The following is a 21,687-nucleotide window of genomic DNA, read 5'->3' as shown; positions in this document are numbered from 1 at the left end:
GTGTGTTTGTCTTCACTGTTATATCTTTCTTGTTTGCTGGTTCGCATAGCTGTCTTGTTTGTGAACCATGCCTTCACCAACATGGGTCAACCAATGCGCCGATGGTTGCATTGGAAGTATCACCTCACGTGAGATGGCCCATGCACTGTTAGCTTAGGAGTAGGAGTAGTGTTTTCTTTTTCGCTTGTCTTTGCTTTCTGGTTTGCATGATTGTTTGCTTGCTGACTTGGTTGCTTTGCTTGCTTGTTGTTGTTTTCACTTTGTTTGCTTTGCTTACTATTTTTGTTTACGTTGTTTTGTATGCTTGGTATATTACTATTTTTGTTTCCGGAAATAAGTGCTACCAACTACTACGTTCTAGCTTTTGAATAGAGTATGTGGTTGAAATTTGAGGAAAACTCGTGACACTGTAGCACTTGGCCAGTCTTGTGTCCACCTTCTCTGTGCTTGGTTGTAACCTTCGGTCAATGAAGTCCTAACAGAAAATATGAATAGTTTGCAAGGGAAGTTTCGGTCCAACCGTGAACCTGTGTCCACACTGGGAAGCCCCATATTTATACTTAGCCTTCTGTTTTGTGTGTTCAAGCTCTTCCAACTAGTAGAAATAGAGAAAGGGAAAATCTAAACGAGAAAACCTATGTTAGAGGTCTTACATGCTTCTTTGAAGGAACAACCTCTTCTGCTCTCAATAAGTTGGGATCCCTCTTCTGCCCCAAAAATAAATAAGTGCCTATGCACAGTCCTCTTGAAAAATACAAAGGCGAAAGAAGAGAAAGGCTTCCTGCGCAGAGAGGTGAAGCATGCAACTCCACCAGGGTACTGATCAGGCTCGCTGGTAGTGGAGAAATGTGTGTGTTCCTGCGTGACTTCGTCAGGGTATTTTCCAGGCCTACTGGCATCGGAGCAACAATAGAGATGAAAACTTATACTCTGAAAATCTTCAACTCGTGAGCTAAACTACCCTTCCCGGATTCAAAACATTGAGATATAAGCTAAAATTTTGATTTTGTTTGACTGAGTTGGAAAAGGGTGAACCATGTATGTCCATGGGGTAAGTGGGGAAGCTGAAGTAACTCGCACAATGATTCAATACTCCCCGAAAGACCAAGGCCCTATGCTAGCAATGAACCAAAACAGAGAAGCTGGAGTTCTACCAGTGTGTCACCAAGTGTTGTAGCAGCTACAACCACCCTCCAAAATTTTGGCCTGCACCAATTTCAGAGCCTCCCTTGAGAGTTTCACTTGATGACTGCACACATGCCGGTTCGCTCTGTGAGCTCATGTGAGTCCTTGCATTCGCCTTGATTGTTCATTTCATTTAAGTTTCTGCATGCTAGTATCTAAGTCATGCTTGCGACCATGTTTTGGTTATGCTCAAATTATTCACTTCATATGTGCTTGTTGTGTTCACTATGAAAGAATTTGTCACACTCACACACAGAGTCACGTTCACTGTTGCGCAAGTGTTAGCTCGATCAATGAACGATCAATCACGAGTGTCGCGCTTGTCACTTGCACCGTCGGTCAGTGATGTTGAACATGTGTGTCTGGACAGTTTGAGTCGTTTCATCATCAAGTCATGTGAGTGTATGTTTGCATGATCACCTATGCATCTTTTGATCGTTCGCACACTTAGTCATTTTTGTTGAAGTCCTAACGACCAAACTCTCCTCTTACAGCCGGACCATCACCCTGCCATCGACTCGATCGGCTGTCAACTAGAAAAACACAGAAGCACCAAGCTAGTATTTTCAAGATGCGCTTCCCGCAAGAAGTTCAATCAACTTCCATGTTGATCACCCGGACAGTCGAAACCGACAGTTGCCCCGGGATTGACTCCCTTAAAAAATTGCGCATAGGCCACTTACCTCAGTCGCTCAACTGATTGAGGAAATTGCGTAGACAGGCTGAACAAACACCAAGTGCTCGTCCCTATCTCCTTCAGAAAATTGCATTATTTTCCTAGTTAGTCATTCGAACAGTCGACTGGCTGCGCATCCAAGAAATTGTGCAGTTTTCATGAGCAGGATTTCTGCTGTCCAGTAGTCCACTCAGCTCAGAAATTGCGCAGATATGATCAACAGGCCGACTTCCCAGCTTCAGTGCAATTTCCCCTCTAGTAGCTCCTAGCAGCAGACTACCAGTTCCCTCTAGGAATTGCGCAGTTTATGCTGCCAATGGCTGAGCAACCAACTACCAATTCCCTTTGGGAATTGTGAAGTTTTGGCTGCTAGTCTCCCGGGTAGTTCCTCCCAAAAAATGCGCAATTTCTGCCTGCTAACCCTTCATGCAGCCCGACCCATTCCTCTTGAAAATTACACAAATCTGGCTGTCCAGTCACTGTTTCCCATTCGTTCTGAAAAATGCGCAGAGCATGCTTACCTTGCATTCCTGCAACCCGGACTATCCCTCCCAAAATTTACGCAATTTTTCCTCCCAGCTGAGCCAGACCTCGTAGGCAATCACTGTTGACTCAGATTGCCCGTCTCCATCATTCATTAAATATTGCGCAATTTTCATTAGCTATGCTCAGAGCCATCATCCCGCTTCACAGACTTGTCACCTCTCTTGGTCACCTGCATCTGAAATGATCATGTGCCATGGTAGACTAAGAGGTTTTGTATTTGATGTTGTCTCGTCATGAGTGACTGTGGGTACAGGTACACCAAAAAATATGGCAAGACAACGAATGGGATGAATGAAGGGAGCACATGCAGAAGGATAGGTTCACCAACAGACGAACGAACGAAGCATGTGAAGCAAACGAATGTGATGAACATGCACCTTCACGAACAGATGAACCTGTCAAGCCTTCCAGCATGCAAGCAAGGAACAACATGCTAAAGATTCATCAAGCGAACCAAGGACCATCGAAGACTCCACGCACTTCACCATGCGGAGGTGAAGCTATGATACACCATAAAGAAAACCATCACCCAGTAGCACTATAGCTCAACATGCACTCCAGCAGCAACACGAATGTACCAACACTGTCATGTCAAGTCATGTTGAGTCATGTCACCCACATCTTCACTATGGGCTATGTTGTCAATCAATGTGGTGTAACGTGGAAGTCCAAGATACCCACTTGTTGGAAAAAGAGTCATGTAAGTCGAAAAGTAATGGAAGCCAAATGGTCATGAGGGTAGTCGAACAGCCACAAGGGTCAGTTTCACCCTTTGCTATAAATACCCTCTCATTTGTACATGCGAGGGACTTTTCACCTTAGCTCCTCCCACATAGCCAAGAGAATCTGAATCTTTTCTTTGAGGAGTAAGTAGTGGCTCCAACGCCCCGCACTCGAGGTTAGTGATGTATGTGTTATCACTCAGGTTGTCCTTAAGCTCCGGAAAAGGATACGGCCGAGGTAACCACAGACCAACTTTGGACTGCAGGTTCTAGCCCACCTGCAGTCAGAGAGGGCTCTCTCTTTCTAATTTAGCTTTGTTTGGAGATGATTTTAGGCTAGCTATTAAGTTCAGAGGTTTTTGTATTTTGGTGGGAAGGAAATGCTTTCAAGTAGAGAGGCAACGCATAGTGTGGTAAGTTTCAAATCATTGGGCATGGAGTCAAAGAGTAAGACTACTGGCGTGTTTTCTTGGTCACAAGACAAACATGGAGCAAGATAGCTGCATACGAAAAAAAATTTCAAGCTAAAGGATGGAAAGAGAGTTAAGGAATCAGAGGCAGCAAAGAATCTCCCAAACAGGTTAGCAGAGGGAAGATGAATGAGCTCTGCCTAGGAGCAATTAAGAATTCCTAGTTAACAGTCATTCATATGTGAAATAGGTTAAACATGAGCCATAAAGGAATTCATATTCATGCCTAAATCAAGAAGAAAACATTAAGAAACCACAGAAACTGAGCATAGAGTGTAGGTATGCAAATTCTAAACCAATCTTTCTTTCTGTGATTTATGCATATATGAAATGGAAATAATAGAGATAAGGAACACTTATTGTTTCATACAGCAGTGCAAGAATCCCATATTCACGTCTTTAAACCATTAAACACAATGCAGACAACCATTCCTCCAAGCTTTTCAGCAGTCTTTGATTATAGAAAATAACAGGTATGCAGTGCGAGTCTCTCCTGGAATACATAAGCCGACCAACCCTTTTAACGATGCAGAGGGTGGTATTTATACAAAAATTGAATACAAAAATATCTAGACGAGAAGTTAATAGCTGATAACTTCTCTACCAACTCTTAAGGAGTGGTTGATGAAAAGTAAATGCTGAAATAAATACAAATGCAACAGCTGTTCTCTTCTGGCAGTAAATGTTGACTTTTGAGTCGGCTGGGCTGCGTTCTCAGAAATCCGAGCTCTTAGGTTTGCCATCTCAGCGTTTTTGCCTTGTAACTGCTCCCACTGGTCCTGCGCGTTCCTTAATTGCTCTGTCCGGTGCATTCTGCGCCTTATCCTGTGCTTCTTGCTGACCTGTAGCTGACATAGATTTTGAAATGAACAAAAAGAGGCAAAAACTGAAATCACCTGGTGTTGTGGGGGAAAGTATCCAACTCGGAATGACCCTAACCCACTCTAAGGGTGACAGTTCCTTAGCAACAGCTGAAAGCAAAGCTATCTAAAGTTTCTTCTTTATGACATGCAAGAGATAAAAGGAAGAGATCCACTTACCGATGTCTTGCGCAAATGGTCGATCCAATCTCCTTTGATTGCCGCTTGCTCCCAGCTCCAAGTCTTTTCACGGGCCCAGCTACACGAGATCCTGCAAACAAGACAAAGAAAGGAAACTACAAGAAGCATGCATTCATAACTGATTCAAGGATTAGCATAAATCAAAGACGCAAGTAAGACAATACACCATTGAAACACATGCGAATAGAAGAACCTCAAATGCTTTATTAATATATGGAAGTAAGGTTCAGGCGGTGATACAACCATGAGAGGTCCAATCCAGCATCACCTTCCCGACGGAGAGAAATCTCTTCTTCACCTCCCTCAAGCAATCACCCAATGCTCACAACTGTAAACCAACAGCAATTCTTTGCACTAAATTCCGCCCCTTCCTCTTGATCCCATGGGATGAGATCCTTATATAGAGTTTTGGAGTGAAGATAAGTCAGCTGGATGTGTGACTTGTTGTCCTCTTCAACTCCAGTTGTTCTTCAGTTCTTCACTTGGAGTTTCTGTCTTCCACTTGGAGTTTTAGAAGCTCTTAACTCATCATTAGGCGAATCTTATGATCAAGTGTCTTTTTGGAAGCTTCCTGGGCACTGGCACATTGAGAAAAAGATTCCTCCACATGTCAAAGTGCGCCCAGTGCAGGTAGCCTTTGTTGCACTTGCGATGCAGCGCAGGTAGCCTTTGTTTCACTTGCGATGTAGCGCAGGTAGCCTTTGTTGCACTTGCGATGCAGCGCAGGTAGCCTTTGGAGCAGCTGCTTTGATCCAAAATTGACCTGTTTTTGATTGTTTTTCAGTGGAGAACTGATTTGCAGTGCTGTGGTTTGCTGACCTTGTTCCTCTAAGGGTAAGAACAACATGTTTAGGGACTTTGGATCCCTTAGATTATTGACATTTCATGCTCTATGCTGTAAGGCACAAAAATGTCTATAACAGTGGCCCCCTAAAGTATGAGGTTGTTTATCGGGTGAAATGCTTTATTAGGAGGATCCGAAGTTCATTCAATCGCCGGGAGGTGACCTGTAACAAAATACAATACAATACATTATCTTTTCATACTTTCTTTTCATGATCTAGCTGATGCGGGCATTTCCCATGATCAGCTTTATAAATACATTTGCTGTACATAAACAGACGACCGTCTGATAAGAGACGGATAATTCTCTGCTTTTAATTATCATCCTTTTAGTAGGATGCTCATCTGCTGCACATGTCTATGTTTTTATCTCCTGAATATATATCGCAGCCCGGATGGATGAAACTAGATCCGGGGTCTTCAAACTTGTCCGATCTTCACTCTAGTACAAGTCGATCCATGTGAGAATTTCTTGAAGTCGAACATGGAAAGACATCGCTTGATTACCAGTCAATAATGTAAACTGTTAACAAGCGCGAGAGGAATCACCGATAATGATGATGACCCTCAAGGTACTGCAGCACAATTCACGTGGTGTGAATATAGGATCTGACGTCGAACACCACGCAAAGTCTCCTGGTCGAAGGTCATTAATGTATACCTATCGCCGGGAGTGAGAAACTTGCCATTGAGGCATGCAAGCTTCAAAGTACTGAGGGGGTGTTCCTAGATCAACTTCTTGGATAATGAGCTGATGTCGACAAGAAGTGATCCGTCAAAGGAGGGCCTTAATGAATCCCACATCAGTGACACGGAACGGAGCTAGCGATGATGGTGAAAACGATCTGTGAAATATGATTCAGGGTGGCAGTCATGGAAGGATGAAAGATTATGTACGGTAGTGGATGGGACCCGGTTGACACTTTCTGAATGACATCTCTTGAACATATAACGACACTGATGTGATGGATCGGTAGCATTACCCCATGTATGGATGGTATGACGAGACCATGGTGAAGGGACTGGTGAATGATAATAACCCAACCCGATATTTACGAAGGCAAAAGTGTCATGTTCAAGAGCGACCTGCTACCATTAAGCTTTGAGGTTCTTCCCAATTTTTCCCCAGTCATTTCTGACCAGTACCTCTTTATTTTTGTCAAGCTTGAGGAGGATAACATATGCTTGATCTATAACCTGCCCTTCGGGCAAGCCCATCGCTATGTTTTAACGAGCCTAGCGATAGGGAAACTCGTTCTCGTCTAAAGACAAGTTTGTCGCTATCTAATATTTTTAACGAGCCCAGCGACAAAGACAACTCGGTCCTTTTCATTTTTAGAGAGTCTGAAAAGGGTACATAAAGTGGACTCCAGGGGTCCTTTTTCGTCATCTAATCCCTTAAGTCCGAAAAAGTATAAAACAATACAGAAGGGATGAATGTTCGATAGCTTTATCGAGCCGAACTAGACAAGCGCTCGATCTTTTTGTGCACTAATCCCTCAAGTCCAAAAATATTAAAATCTAGAGGAGGGATAGCTCTTCCGGTCCTTTTAACGAGCTGGAAGGCCAAAACTCGGCAAACTTTTCATTTTTTACGAGTCAGTGAAAAGAGCTCAAAGAAGACTCGTATTTTGAGGAACGAGTGATAAACAGGGATAGCAGCAGATTCCAGGTACAGGTTGGAATTTTCCAATCACGACAGTATTACAAGGATGGCTAGGTGGGATCACTCTTCGCAGCTGTTCCTCAAAATAGGTAAACAATCAAGTGGATGTGAATGATCGGCCAAATGAAAAGTGGAGGTGACGGTGCACAAACACGACCAAGGCTTTTATGGCTGATGAATTTACGGTCTCAAATGGTTATTTACCGGTTCATTTTTTCTGGATGAGCTTGAACTCCGGGGAAAGCTTGCTCACATGCTTATGTTTATTTTTTAACGAGCATGAATTTCCGCATTAAAACTGCTCGGTTCTTGCGTTTATTTTTTAACGAGCATGAACTTTGCCAAAACTGCTCGTTTATTTTGCATGCCCCCAGCATCATAATAACGCATGTCAAAGGAGGGTGCCCCCCAATCTTCATTGCATTCAACTTGGTGGTTGGAATGAAGGTTTACCTTTGAATTTTGAAAAGGGGATTTGTTTCATTTTTTAATGAGGTTGACATAGTACAAGAACTATCCTCATGATTCCTTGTTTCATTTTTTAACGAGGTTGACATGAGATAAGAACCGTCCTCGGGGCCCACTGTATTTACAGTATTTCCATTAGGGCGATGATCCATGCTGACAAAATATTTAGGAATCTTCCGAATCCGTTGGATATAGAAGATTTCATATTGTAGGTTTCCACTGTGGCTACTTCTGCTAGATTACCCGCCGGCGGTAGGGAAAAAGTACCCATTAAGGCAGGGTCTTTTAGGAAACCTACTCCAATATTTTGGAGCGGCTGATTACTTTCATGGATCATTGTGCTGCTTCCCGTAACTTGAGAACTGTTGGGGAGAAATGTTTGTTGGTCGACGATTGTAATTTTTCCTTGAAAAGGAAATACAATCCTCCTGAAGTAGGTCGACACAACTGCAGCCATGGCATATATCCAAGGCCTTCCCAGTAGGATGTTGTAATCGAGGTTTCCATCGATTACTTCAACATCTACTTCTACTGCTTTGCCCCCCAGTTCAACTTGCAAGTTACTTAAAATCCCGTATGGAGTGTATGATCGTCCATCAAATGCTTTTAAGGTCGTTGACGATTTCGACAAGGGTGGTGAGCCTAAATTTTTCCAGCAACTCATCGACATAAGACATGTAGATGCCCCCTCATCAATAATTGTTCGATGAACAGTTTTGTTGAGGGCTTTCACTTGAATAAGGAAAGCTTGTTGAGCTGGTAACTGAGGGTCATATCCTTTATGATCAAAGGTCACAAGATTGGAATCCATTGGGCCAATCCCACCGATGGCTGATAATAAAGCTTGCTCTTGGGAGGTGCAATTTTGCGCTACCTCAAGTGTCGACATAGCGGACGACGATTGGGCCAGGTCCTCTATTATATTATAATCCTGTGTTATTTTTTCACGAGGATTAAATGTCGATTTGTGTACTACTCCCTTTGGCGACTTTATCATTGGTTTAGGAACGATGGGTGGCACAACTTTGGTCAAAGTTGTTGTTGAACTACTAGGTTGTTTATTCGCCTTGTTGTTCAACTGCTTTGGATTCCTGTAATCTTTATTCCTTGTCAAAGCATTATTTTGCTGCTTTGAGGTGGACAACATAAGCACTTGGGATCGGGAAGCCTTTTGATTCGCAACCAGATTTTGTCTTGGATTAGGGAACGGATCAGTCAATACTGCTGGGGTTTTTGAACTCTTGAAGAGTTTCTTAACTTCAGCTATATGTGGACAATCTTTCGTCCAATGATCCTCATCGCATATATGACACCCTGTCGGGGGTTTCCCTTTCCTTTTCTTTTTCTTCTTGCCCCCTGGTTGCTTTAGTTGTTTTCCTTTGTCGGTCGACATGGCATTTACTTCTGAGGCAAGAAGTTCCTCATTTGCATTTTGACTAGAAATTTTGCGTTTTCCAGTCACGCCATTACTGGCGTGAGAGTTAGTATTCGATTTAGGAGGGGGAGGAATTGAAAATTCAGGTCTAGGGGCGTCAGGTATTTTGTCGTAGAGCGTGCCCGACTGAGTATATACTAAGTCTAAATATTGAGCGCGAGCAATGACTTGCTCCTCTGTTACGACTCCTCCCTTGGCCACATCTTCCGTTATAGCCGGAAGTAACGACTTTATAAACCATTCAGCTAACAGCTGATCGGGAACGTAAGTTTTCACCATCCTACGACGACATCGCCACTCATGTATATGATCAGATATGTGAGTGGCCGTTGTCTGTTTGAAGTTGGTAAGGAGTTCTGTTCCCGTTTCATACCTTATCGGTAATTGAAAATGGGTTAAGAAAGTCGTGGCTAAGGAGCTGAAATTGTCGAAAGAGGCTCTTGGCAATTCAATATACCATTTAGCCGCTGGACCTGTCAATGTCCTCTGGAAGAGGCGAAGTCTTATCGAATCATCATTCAGGGTGTTTGATGAACACCACAGATGAAAAGTCATGACGTGATTCGACGGGTCTTCACCTGGATTTCCATTGAATTTAGGAATGTCCGATGGAAGTTTATGCGGAATCGCTGGCCACTAAGGGGCATAAGCAATTGGATCATTTGTCAGCCGGTTTAGATCTGGTAATTCTAGAGTTGCTACAAAAGGCAACTGTTGGTTCAGATTAGGCGAAGCATACCCAAGATAAGATGGTATCACCTGAGCAATGGGTCTTTGCAGACTAGCATAATGCTGACAACTTTGACAAGGTTGATGGGCAAAACCATTATAGCATGGTTGCCCATTACTTACAAAGACTTGTTGCTCAGGTCCTTGATATGATTGCTGGAATGGAGGTTGTTGAGATTGAAACAGCTCTGGTTGTTGGACCATTTGCTGTTGACCAATAATGGATGATTGACCAAGATTAGGAGTCACAGTACTTGTTTGAGCCTGAGTCGCTCCAGATAAGGAGGCACCACCCTGATATTGTGATTGAGCCGCTGAGACAAGAGGTTGTTGTATTACAACAGGTAGCACTTGTACTTGTGACGCATTCGCCATAGCAGGTGTGGTGGGAATATTCGACTCAGGGTGTACTGGTTGCATTGAATATGCAACTCCTGATCGTTGAGGCAGTATTGGTACCCAACCGCTGGATGTAATTCCAGTTTGACCTGATCCTTGTTGTAAACTCTCATATGGTTGTTCTCTAGGAGGGAACAATGAAAGAGCATACTGCCCTCCACATGGTGGAAATCCAGTACTTAAAGGGTAAATTGGCCTTTGAAGACACATTGGATCAATTTGTTGAGTTTCAACATAAGAAGTACCAGATGATAATCCGGATGAAGAAGTAGGAACTAACCATATTGTCGTCCCTGATTGGATTCCGGCTTGTTGTTGACAATTTGCTGGGACGGATGGTATACCGGCGAACATCGTTGGAGTAGCAGCAGGAGGTTCTGCTGCTGCTGTGTCAGACGACACAGTCCTAGATGTCAACAGTTGTTCAGACATATCTAGTCTATCCAAAAGATTTCTTAGCGATTCTACAAGAACTTACGATGCCAAAAGACTAACTTCGAAGATCAACGCAGGAATAGGAAGTGATTATGTTCCGTTTAAAATGAATTTTATATGACGACGCTTTAGACACAACTTGCTTTTTCAATTTTTAAGAGTCGAGAAAAAGCTAAAGATGACTCTAGTCTCCTTCGATGTATTAACGAGCCCGAAGTGACAAATGCTCGGATGGACTTTTTTAGTTATAGAGTTTGAAAAAGGCCAAAAGAAACTACTCTGGAGTTCTAGGCAAGGGTGTGCCAAACCTTTCGCGAAACCACAGAATACGTTTTACGGTACGAGTGGTCGATCTTCGTGAATGCTGTGTTCACTGCATCGCGATCAGTAGGGCGGCCGACACGGCTTCCTATGGATAAAGGCTTTGTTCCTATAGGGGTCCCCCAATATACACGACGGTACGCGGGGGCACAAGTCTGTATTAGTGCTATCGTCCCTCAGGAGGAATCACCCACCTTCGTAGAGATCAACAGTCACTATGTTTAACGACGCCGGTTCACGTCTCTACCTAGACCTCTACTGTGTTTCGTTATGTTTCAAAGCGTTGTTAGATAAATTCAGTTCTTTTTAGGTTGATCTTGCTTAGCAGTTTGCCTTTATGGATCACCACGTGATGTATGAGACAACTCCTAAATGCAGTCTAAGAATGATAAGCAAGCTTTTTTTTCAATTCTTTCAACTTATGAAAACCTTAACTACTGAAGGAAAAGAAAGACATCATCTTTTCAAACAGATCATAGAGCACACACTGATGCACTTTTCCTAAATCGACATGCAAACTGTCAAAATGCACATGCACAATGCAAGTATTTCTTTTCTTCTTCCTTAATGTTGATGTATTACAAAAAGAAAGCTGTTGTATAATTTCGAATTCAATTTCAAGTGAAAGAAAACAAGTTTTTGTCCAATAATCAAAAGAACACCTTAAGATTCACTCGTTTCAACACAAGAAATACTGAAATTCGAACCATATAACGAAAGCAAATGCTCAAGCAGCTATGAATAGCAATAAACTAACTCTTAGAATCACAACGACACTTTCTCACAGGTCTAGATTCAAGAGGTCATAGCAAGACTAGTTCACTTTCGCTATGGGAAACTGTGAATGACAGCAAGAAATACAATAAGAACAATCACGGTTTCTTCATACAACTGAGGCGGAATGAAGGCAAAGAGAAGTGGTTTCAGCTGGGTATACAGGTTGACAACTGGCTGCAAAAACAATACTGAAAACTGGGCAACAGACAGTGGAGAATCCAAGTTGCACAAGGCAAAACTGGATCAGCGCAGGTGCTGCACTGTCAATCTGAGATGCAGCGCAGGTAGCCCCTTCGGGACCTGCGTTGCAGTGCAGGTAGCCTTTGTTGCAGCTGCACTGATGAGACAACTCTCGTCTCTCTCAGATTCCGGGTCACAGTTTGCTAAAAAATGAGCGGTTTTTGGCCAAATCAGAGGCTGTCAGTCAAGTATACACTAGAGGATGATTAAAGGAAGATGAACACTATCACAAAGAGCTAAAAAGAGTCCTTGTGGATCAGCTCTTCAAATCATAAACATGCCCAGCACTGGGCTAGAGTAGCTGCCCTCTACTTTGCATTCGAAGGACTCGAATGCAGTTCGATTCGGTACTCCCTTTGTTTAAGAAATGAATAGCAATAAACACAAGCTACCAACAAGACACGATCCCCAGTGGAGTCGCCAGTCTGTTGTGGGGGAAAGTATCCAACTCGGAATGACCCTAACCCACTCTAAGGGTGACAGTTCCTTAGCAACAGCTGAAAGCAAAGCTATCTAAAGTTTCTTCTTTATGACATGCAAGAGATAAAAGGAAGAGATCCACTTACCGATGTCTTGTGCAAATGGTCGATCCAATCTCCTTTGATTACCGCTTGCTCCCAGCTCCAAGTCTTTTCACGGGCCTAGCTACACGAGATCCTGCAAACAAGACAAAGAAAGGAAACTACAAGAAGCATGCATTCATAACTGATTCAAGGATTAGCATAAATCAAAGACGCAAGTAAGACAATACACCATTGAAACACATGCAAATAGAAGAACCTCAAATGCTTTATTAATATATGTAAGTAAGGTTCAGGCGGTGATACAACCATGAGAGGTCCAATCCAGCATCACCTTCCCGACGGAGAGAAATCTCTTCTTCACCTCCCTCAAGCAATCACCCAATGCTCACAACTGTAAACCAACAGCAATTCTTTGCACTAAATTCCACCCCTTCCTCTTGATCCCATGGGATGAGATCCTTATATAGAGTTTTGGAGTGAAGATAAGTCAGCTGGATGTGTGACTTGTTGTCCTCTTCAACTCCAGTTGTTCTTCAGTTCTTCACTTGGAGTTTCTGTCTTCCACTTGGAGTTTTAGAAGCTCTTAACTCATCATTAGGCGAATCTTATGATCAAGTGTCTTTTTGGAAGCTTCCTGGGCACTGGCACATTGAGAAAAAGATTCCTCCACATGTCAAAGTGCGCCCAGCGCAGGTAGCCTTTGTTGCACTTGCGATGCAGCGCAGGTAGCCTTTGTTGCACTTGTGATGCAGCGCAGGTAGCCTTTGGAGCAGCTGCTTTGATCCAAAATTGACCTGTTTTTGAGTGTTTTTCAGTGGAGAACTGATTTGCAGTGCTGTGGTTTGCTGACCTTGTTCCTCTAAGGGTAAGAACAACATGTTTAGGGACTTTGGATCCCTTAGATTATTGACATTTCATGCTCTATGCTGTAAGGCACAAAAATGTCTATAACACCTGGGCAATACGGCTAGCATTGCCTGCCACCAATTCTCAGAAGGCAACTGATGCCTTTGTATTTTGACAAGTGTTTCATCGGCCTCTGTGTACTTGTAATAACTGGGCGGAATCTCAAATAGGTGATTGACCTCATGCTCCAGGTAAAATAAGCTTTCCAACCTGTCGTAGAGTGTTTGTCCTGTAGGCGGCCCTGCCTCTGCTGTAGAACTTGATGCAGCAGTAAGCTGATTTGTGACAAAATTATTTAGCCTGGTAGCATATTGGTCACATGTCAATAGCTTTCCAGCGCTGGTCAACAGGCTGGGAAATCCTCTAATTTGTAGTTCTGCAAGCTTTACATCAAAATTGTCTACATCCCTCTATATATCCCGACATCTTGCCTCCAGTGTTTGCACCAAGCTTCTCAACGTGAGCACACTTTTTGCTGTTAATATGGCATCTGTTCTGTTCATGATATGGAGTGCTGCCAGCTCTTCCCTAGTCTGATGATTCAGAAAGTTGATCATTCTGTTAGCCTGCTCAGGCATGTTTCCTAATGCTGCCTTGGCTCTCTGGCTTTCAAGCTTAGCACGGCCAATCAGTTCCACCTGTTCATATATTGCCTGAATTGACCTCCATTGGCCAGTGATTGACTGATTTATTTTGGCCCATAGAAGTTTCTTTATTTCAGCCAAGGTCTTGTCCAAGGATAATTCTTTCTCCAAGGCTTTGATTCTGTCCTTCAGGGCCTTGATTTCTCTTGTCTGTTCAACCACTGTCATTTTGGACTTATCATATTTTTCTTCCAATTTGGCCAGCTTTTCTTTGGCCTCCTTTATCTCTGTCGCCTGCAGCTTAAGTTTATTGACAGCTTCTGTCAAATCATCCACGCTCATGCTTGCTTCAGGTGCTGTTGTTGTTGATGTTGTAGCTTCTGTAGCTATTGTTGTGGCTGGAATAATTGGAGGGGTCACTGCTGCTTGTGATAGAGGATCAGCAACAGATGGGATTGCTTGAGGAGGCTGGGAGGTCGACTCTCCATGCTTTCCTTGCAGTGCTTGCTCCAACTCTCCCTCCAAATCGATTACTCTCTGGTTCAACTTCATCATCAAATCCAATTGATCCTCAGCTTCATTTTCCTTCTACAGTTCTTCTGTTTGAGGATGCTCAGTAGGAAGCAACCTCAATCTCTTCTTTAGTGCAACAATGTCGTCATCTTTCTTTTTCATAAGGGTCCTGACACCCTTAGGATCCTTAGGGTCATGACCTAAGTCCACGATAATCTCCTCCAGTGTTTTAATTCTATTATCCTTGGCTGTGGAGGACAGTCTTTCAAAATCCAGCTGAGTGTTGGTATTCTTCAATAATTCTTTTAACTCATGGGCCAATGTGGCCTTTTCAGCGAGTGTAGCATAAAGCATTTCGGCTGTCTGCTTGTGTAATTCTATTTGATCCATTGGGTGGATATCCTTGGACAGGACCTCTAACCTCGTTTCAACAAAGTCTGTGGCCGATTGTGGCTGTTGAACCTTGGGCTTGAAGTGGCTCAGAATCATCTTTTCTTGCTTTATATCAAATGCTGTCATCAATCTTTCCTGCTTGGCAGTTGTTGCCTTCAGGAATTGCTTATACAATTGCACTCTTAGTAGCTCATTTTGAGCTTTGATTTCTTTGAAGCTGGCCTTGGTGCTGGCTGGTTTCTTGCCTTTTTGTGTGGAGGAGGACACCTCCATGCCGTGTTGTCTATCTTTCTCTTGCTGAAAAGAGCTTGTTGGTGTATGCAGGCTCGCTTCCCTTCTCGGGCTTTCCACGACCTCTTCACTGACCTCCTCCTCAACCGGAGAATCAACCCTTTGTCTCTTTGATTCAGGCTGCTGCACAGACCCACTAGCAGGTGTGGAATCTTGTCGGTCTCACTTCCTGCCCCTTTCCTCGTGGGAAGGAGTTTGCAAAGGTGGCACTTGTAGTGCCTCTGTTTGTTGAGGAGGGGTTTCCCCTTGAATTTGTTCCGTTGAAGTGACCGGCTGTTCCGTGACCGTTTGCTCTGTCTCCATCGGCTCCTTTCCTTTGGCTGTACCTGTTGCTGATGTAGAAGCTCCTTGGGTAGCTTGTGAAGCTGCAGCTGTAGAAGTGCCCTCTTCAACTTGGTATGGCAGCCTGAAATATACCTGGTCATCAGAATCCAAGTCAAGAGTCTTTTCAAGATCCTTAGCAGTTTGCTCCAAAATTTCTTCTTGAGTAAGTTCTTCAACTAAAGTTCCATGTGCCCATGCATCTTGATTAGCATATTTTTCAATGTCTGGGTATTTGCAGTGGTCATAGGGTGTTAACCTATATTTGACCCTCCTGGCACTAATGAAGCCAAGTGGGTCATAAGGGACCCACCAGAAACTCCTTTTCAATTTAAATTGATCCTTGAGTATCATGTCAGCCTCTTGCCAACCATCCTTCTTATTCATGATGAAGGGGCCTAAGTGGTCTTTGAATTTCAGTTGTGCCTTCTTCTTGGTGCTGTGGAAGTGAGTTAAATTTGAATTTATAAGCTGCCTGTAGTATTCTAATGCAAACAGCCTCATCGGCACATATCTCGGGAGCCTGTATGGACACAGCTCACAGCCATAAACTCTGATGACAGTATGGTCTTGATATAGGTACCAATCACCTAATTTGTAATTCTTAGACAACTATAAGATTTTTTGCATTTCATAGGTTATTATGGGAGGAGGAACCTTCATTAGGAGGCAGGAAACCGGATAGAAAAACTGGTCAATGAATTCACTGTATGAATAAGGAGAGTGCTGGACTTGATGAAATACAGATGACCAAAAGACAACAGACCTCCTTTTTCCCTTTGAGTCCAGTTTCTTGATAGGGCATTGGAAAATTTCAGATTGATAAAACATGAACAAATGATAGATATAGGAGGAATATTTGAAAATTCCCTGCCTATCTAGTCTAGTGAGCTAGTCATGGATTTTGTTTGATATGAACCTGGCATAATTATACTTGACAGCAGGAGGCTGTCCTTGGCTGAAAGAAGACAATATAACCAGCACTGTCTCGTCTACGAGTTCAGTTGTTGTGAAGCCCAACACATAGGATATCATATCTACCAGTAGCTGGCCGACCTCATTGAAATGGTCATAAGGAAATGGAGGTGGTTCCTTTGGTTGGCAATCTGCCCTCATAAATGTCTTAGCAATCATTTCAATCTTGGTACCAGGGAACCAAGAGGCATCTTCCAACAAATCATTCATGGAAAAGGGAAATAGTGACTGAGTCTCTTTGAAGTTCAACATCTGGTTGATGGAGTCAGGAGTAGTGTAGAAGAGTATGCTTCCAGATGAAGACTTAACAGCCCTCTGACTAGGTTCATAATTTGCAGCACAAAGGTGAACAATCTCAGGAAAAATATTCACAGAAGGGAGGAGAAAATGGGGTAGATTGGACTCCCATATGCCATATATGTCAGATTTGTTTATGAAATCGTTTCTCAGCTGGCAGTAGGTGTGTAGATGATTCCTTTTGGCAACAAAGTCTTGAATAAGATAGTCTGTATCGGCCAAGGGTATGGACTCAAGTTCTCTACTCGGCGGGTTGATGCGAGTAACGTTCAGAGCAGACGGAGTGGCCATTATACAGCTCTTGAATGCTTGAGCTGAAAGAAGGACTAATGCAACAAATGGCTATCAAATTTGCTTGCAATAACCAGCAGGAGTAGGCGAACTGAACTCAAATGTAACAGTAGCTGGACAGCTTGAGAATTTATGTTATAAGAGACCAATTTTGCAGAGTTTTGGGTCAATTTCCCTTTTTTCAGTGAATTCTCTGGAGCTAGAGATTGTGAAGAACAACACAGAGGAGCAGAGGGCAATTTACAGTTTCAGTGAACGGATTAGAATAGTGGAACAGGGTAAAAAAGGGGAAATGCCGAGCTGCCGCGAGATTTTTGCTGGGGGCTGAGCTTTAAACAGAATTCGCCCGCAAAAGTGTGAATGGGCATAAGGTTTCTGAGACTTTTCTGAAGTAAAGGGTTTCCAGTAGGTTTAATGGGGTCTCAGGCGCAACAGAGCTACAGATTGGGGAATTTTTGCAGGTTCACAGTATGTGCAACAGATAAAATGCAAGCACAGGAGCGAAAAGGGGAACATATGGCAAATACCTGGTTTTAACGGCGTCGAAAGTTGACGAATTGATGCGAAAGTAGACTATGAACTTGAATTGCAGGCCGCAACAGCTTAGTTGGTCGCTCTGAAGCTTTGGGAGTGAGAAAATGAATGAAACAGGGGACTAGAGCGTTCAAATGAGCGTTTAAGCAAAAAATTGACATTGGCGCTTTTTTGGGATGACGTCAGCATGACGTCATCGGCGGGTCCCGGGGTACAGTCGGATGACGCGGCGGGATGATGTCAGCAGATGATGTCATTATGTACAGACGGGTGTCGTGGCGGTATGGTGGCAGGGACACGATGGTAGGGCGAGGGTACAAAAGGTATGAGGTGGCGGTAACGTGGCGCAGTGGCAGAGGCGAGGAGATGACATCATAGGGGAGGACGTGGCGTTGACGTCACGCAGGCGAGGGTGGTAAGTAGTTTTGGGCGCACCGCCTTAGCGCCTGGGTGGTTTTGGAGGGAGGGGGCTCCACCACACCTGAGAGCTTGACGCGTGGCGGGAGTACGATGGCAAAACCGCCGAACTCCCGGACGCTAAGCCTCGGGCAGTTGGCGCGCGTTAGGGACCCGCCCACCGTAGATCTTGGGCGGGCCAGATCTAACGGCTGGCGGAACAATCAAGGTGGTGGAGGGTTATGAACGGGGCCCGCGCATTAGTACGTTTGTTTATTTATACAGCGGGGGGGGGGGGGGGGAAACATTAATAAAGTGGGTTTTTGGGTTTATACAGCGCGCGGGGGTTAAAGACTTTGGGAACATGGGTTTGTGGGCTATACGCCGGGGATTTAAACGATGGTGCTTAATGTTCAATAAAGCATATGAACGTTTAACTCTGGGAAATGACCACGGAAAGGTAAACATATGCGGGTTTTTGATGAGCGAGGGGTTAGATAAAGGCTATTAACCCAACGAGAGGTTAAGTTAATTCCAAGGCTAGGAGAGAGAGGGGCTAATAGGAGCCCCAAATGGGCTGCTATTTCCCAGACCAAAACATATGGCTAAAATGCCTATGGGAGGGCTATTTAATATTTTTGGGGTTTTTTATATAGTTTTTAGTAGTGAATGGGGATGGGGAATGATTTAGGGAGCTACATAATAAAATTAGGAGTTAATGTGAGTTTATGAAATGAAAAATGAAGGGGCAATGATTATAAGTCTGTGAACTGATGATAGACATAGAGAGTGTGTAGAAGATGAAAATATGACTTTTACAGAAGAAATGTGGCTTCTTTTCTTTTAAGAAAGCCAACACTTACCTTAATGTTTCACAGAAATGAAATGGAATCAGGACTTGTTGGGCAGATCAGATCCCAAGGTCCTTTAGGGGGATGTTAGTAAGAGAATTTGAAAGGGGGGAGTGAAGGGAAATTAGACATGCATCCAGATTTCAGTCATTAAAACACTGCTTTGGTACCTCTGCCACTGATGAGATGAGTTTCCTTTGTCAGGCCAGAACTGATGATGATCCTGTTTCTGCAACTCCAAGCTACCTACCCTTTTTACAACACCTAGCATTTTTTGTTACTTCAGGAAGGGTGCACTTAGACTTGCAAACCCTGATTGTTTTTTCTTTTAAACTGCCTTTCCTATCTAAAACTACCCTTATTTCTTCCAGGGGCCCAGATTAAGCTGTTGGGCTCCTTCCTTCTCTACCTAGTTGCTACTCTGCCAAGTTTAAGCTGTTTGGACAGATACATTCTCTATATTCTAAAGCAAAAAATTTAAACCTAGGGAAACCAAGCTTAAGCTGTTTGGCTTTCCCTTAACTGAGAAATTATTCAAAAATGGAACTTTTGCAGCTTGAAAAAGATGAACATTTTTGGCACTTCCACTGTCAATCATGAAATATGAAACCTGTTGCTACAGGAGGCTAACAGTATGGTGTAACGATGTGTCTTGGAACTTTCACTTAATTTAGAAGCCTGCTAATAGGCCAGCATGTTTTCACACATGTATTGTATCTATTGTAAGATTGATCTTTAACACTTGTAATACATGTTTCTTTAACCTGTTTTCTACATCTGAACTATTTCATTTGTTGTAATGCATAATCTATTAATGGTAATGTGTTGTATATGCTATTAACATTGTCTTGCCCATGTAGACTGCTCTCTCGGATATAAGAAAAACCTTTCACATGAATCTTATTGTAACAACCGTTGCACTCGTTCAGACTGATCCCCTGATGTTGGCGGGTCTAGCACCGTCAACAGGTGGAGGTGTTCTTCCCAACTCTAGATGAAGATCAAGATGTCATCTAAATACACCACCATGAATGCATTGGTGAAGGGCTGCAAGATGTCATCCATCAATCTCATGAAGGTTGCAAGGGCATTCTTCAATCCAAACGACATGACCAACCATTAGAAAAGGCCCTCCTTGGATTTGAAGGCAGTCTTCCACACATCGAAGGGTTCGATAGGCACCTGGTGATAACCTAACTTCAAGTCAATATTGCTGAAATATTTGGCCCCCTTCAGCTGGTCCAGAAGGTCATTAATCCGTGGGATTGGGTACCTATTCCAGACAATGATCTTGTTCAGTGCTCAATAGTCAATACAGAGTCTCTAGGTCCCATCCTTCTTCTATACCAATACAATCAGGCTCCCACAGGGTGATGAGATTGGCCTGATGTGCCCTTTCTGTAGTAGTTCCTGAATCTACCTCTTGATCTCATCGTTCTCTAGAACAGAGCATCGATAGATCGATCCATTGGGCAGTGACATGCCCAAGGTTAGATTGATGGAGTGCTTGACTTAACAGTGCAGAGGTACCCCTGCGGGTGAGGCAAAAATGTCCTTGTACTCCTCCACGACCTTGTCCATCTGTTGCTGCTGTGCAGAGGAGCCCTGCTTGGAAGCCGTGGCCACAACCTTATTCTTTCCTTGGGGGAGAATCATAAGGAAAACGAATTTCCTGGTCTGGGAAATGATCTTACTGCATTTCTTTGTAGTGATTAAAGAGATGGCGGTAGGCGGGGCTACCTCTGGTATCCTGTACAACTTATTAGCCAAAGTAATAATCACAGAGCAAGGTCTAGACTCATATACAACATGTCACTTCCACAAGTATGGTTTCCCTAACAATACATCAGAAACTTCAAGAGGAGCAACGTCACACAATACCTCATCCATGAAGGGCTTGATGCTATAGGGAAGGTGACATTGTTGGCTAATGCGAAGATCTCATCCTTGGTGAAGCCACCCAATGGTGTATGGATGTGGATGTACTGTAGTCTTTAGGCCTAGTTGCTTCACGGATTCTGCTGAAATGAGGTTCTTTTGGCTCCCACTGTCGACAATGAACTACAGCGGAGAACCCTTCACCCACATTTGTGAGTGGAAGATGTATTCACCCTCCTCTATATCTTCAGGCTCAATTTTTTGGATCTTTATGATGGCCACGGTGGCACTGGGCTCCGCATCAATGATCCGCTTCCCTTTGTCAGTCCCCTTATCAGGTTTCGATTCAGAGTCGTAAATTGTGTCTAATTTAGAAGCCTTCAGCTCGGCCACCAGTGATTTCTTGGCCCGACACTCACTTGTATTGTGAGTGGAGCTCTTATGGAACTCTTATGGAACTCACACTATTTTCCCGTGTCCTTCTTCATCTTCGTGGTGTTTTTCTTTGCTTGCGGCTTCGACGGGTTGTCCTGGGTAGCCCCGCCTTGGCTTGGTCCCTTGTTATGTGGTTTGGGGGTGCCTTTTCCTTGCTTTGGATTCGCAGCTCCAAAGTCCCGCTTCTTCTGTTTAAACTTCTACTCAATCTTTACAGCGTACTGATACGCCATGCCGAGTGAGGAAATGTCTAGGAACTCCATCTTGTCCTGGATGTACTTATGTAGACAACTGCAGTACTTGAGCACCAAATGCCGCTCAGTATCCTTGATACCCAGCTTTGTGCGAAGGGTATGGAAATTATTTGTGAACTCTGACATGTCTTGGTCCCTTCCCTGGCGTAGCATGGTCCACTTTATGTATTTATCTTCATAGCTCCTGATAGGGTAATATTGTTCCTTGATGGGGTATCAAAAAGAATTCCAAGTGGGTGCAGCTGAAAACACTGAGGGTTCACTCTCATCC

At 43.6% G+C, this 21,687-nt stretch overlaps 1 pseudogene; it reads right to left on the bottom strand.

The window, feature by feature from the left end:
* LOC149230517 (wall-associated receptor kinase-like 20) overlaps positions 1-14,539 on the bottom strand; it is a 41,818-nt pseudogene extending 27,279 nt beyond the window's left edge.
* Positions 14,540-21,687: the final 7,148 nt, after the last annotated feature.

The sequence above is a fragment of the Pinus tabuliformis genome, chromosome J (assembly GCF_031772625.1).
Source record: "Pinus tabuliformis cultivar Carrire ecotype Pingquan chromosome J, CPIR1, whole genome shotgun sequence".
Lineage (NCBI taxonomy): Eukaryota > Viridiplantae > Streptophyta > Pinopsida > Pinales > Pinaceae > Pinus > Pinus tabuliformis.
The sequence above is the reverse complement of the archived record's forward strand: the minus strand, read 5'-3'. Positions and strand labels throughout refer to the sequence as shown.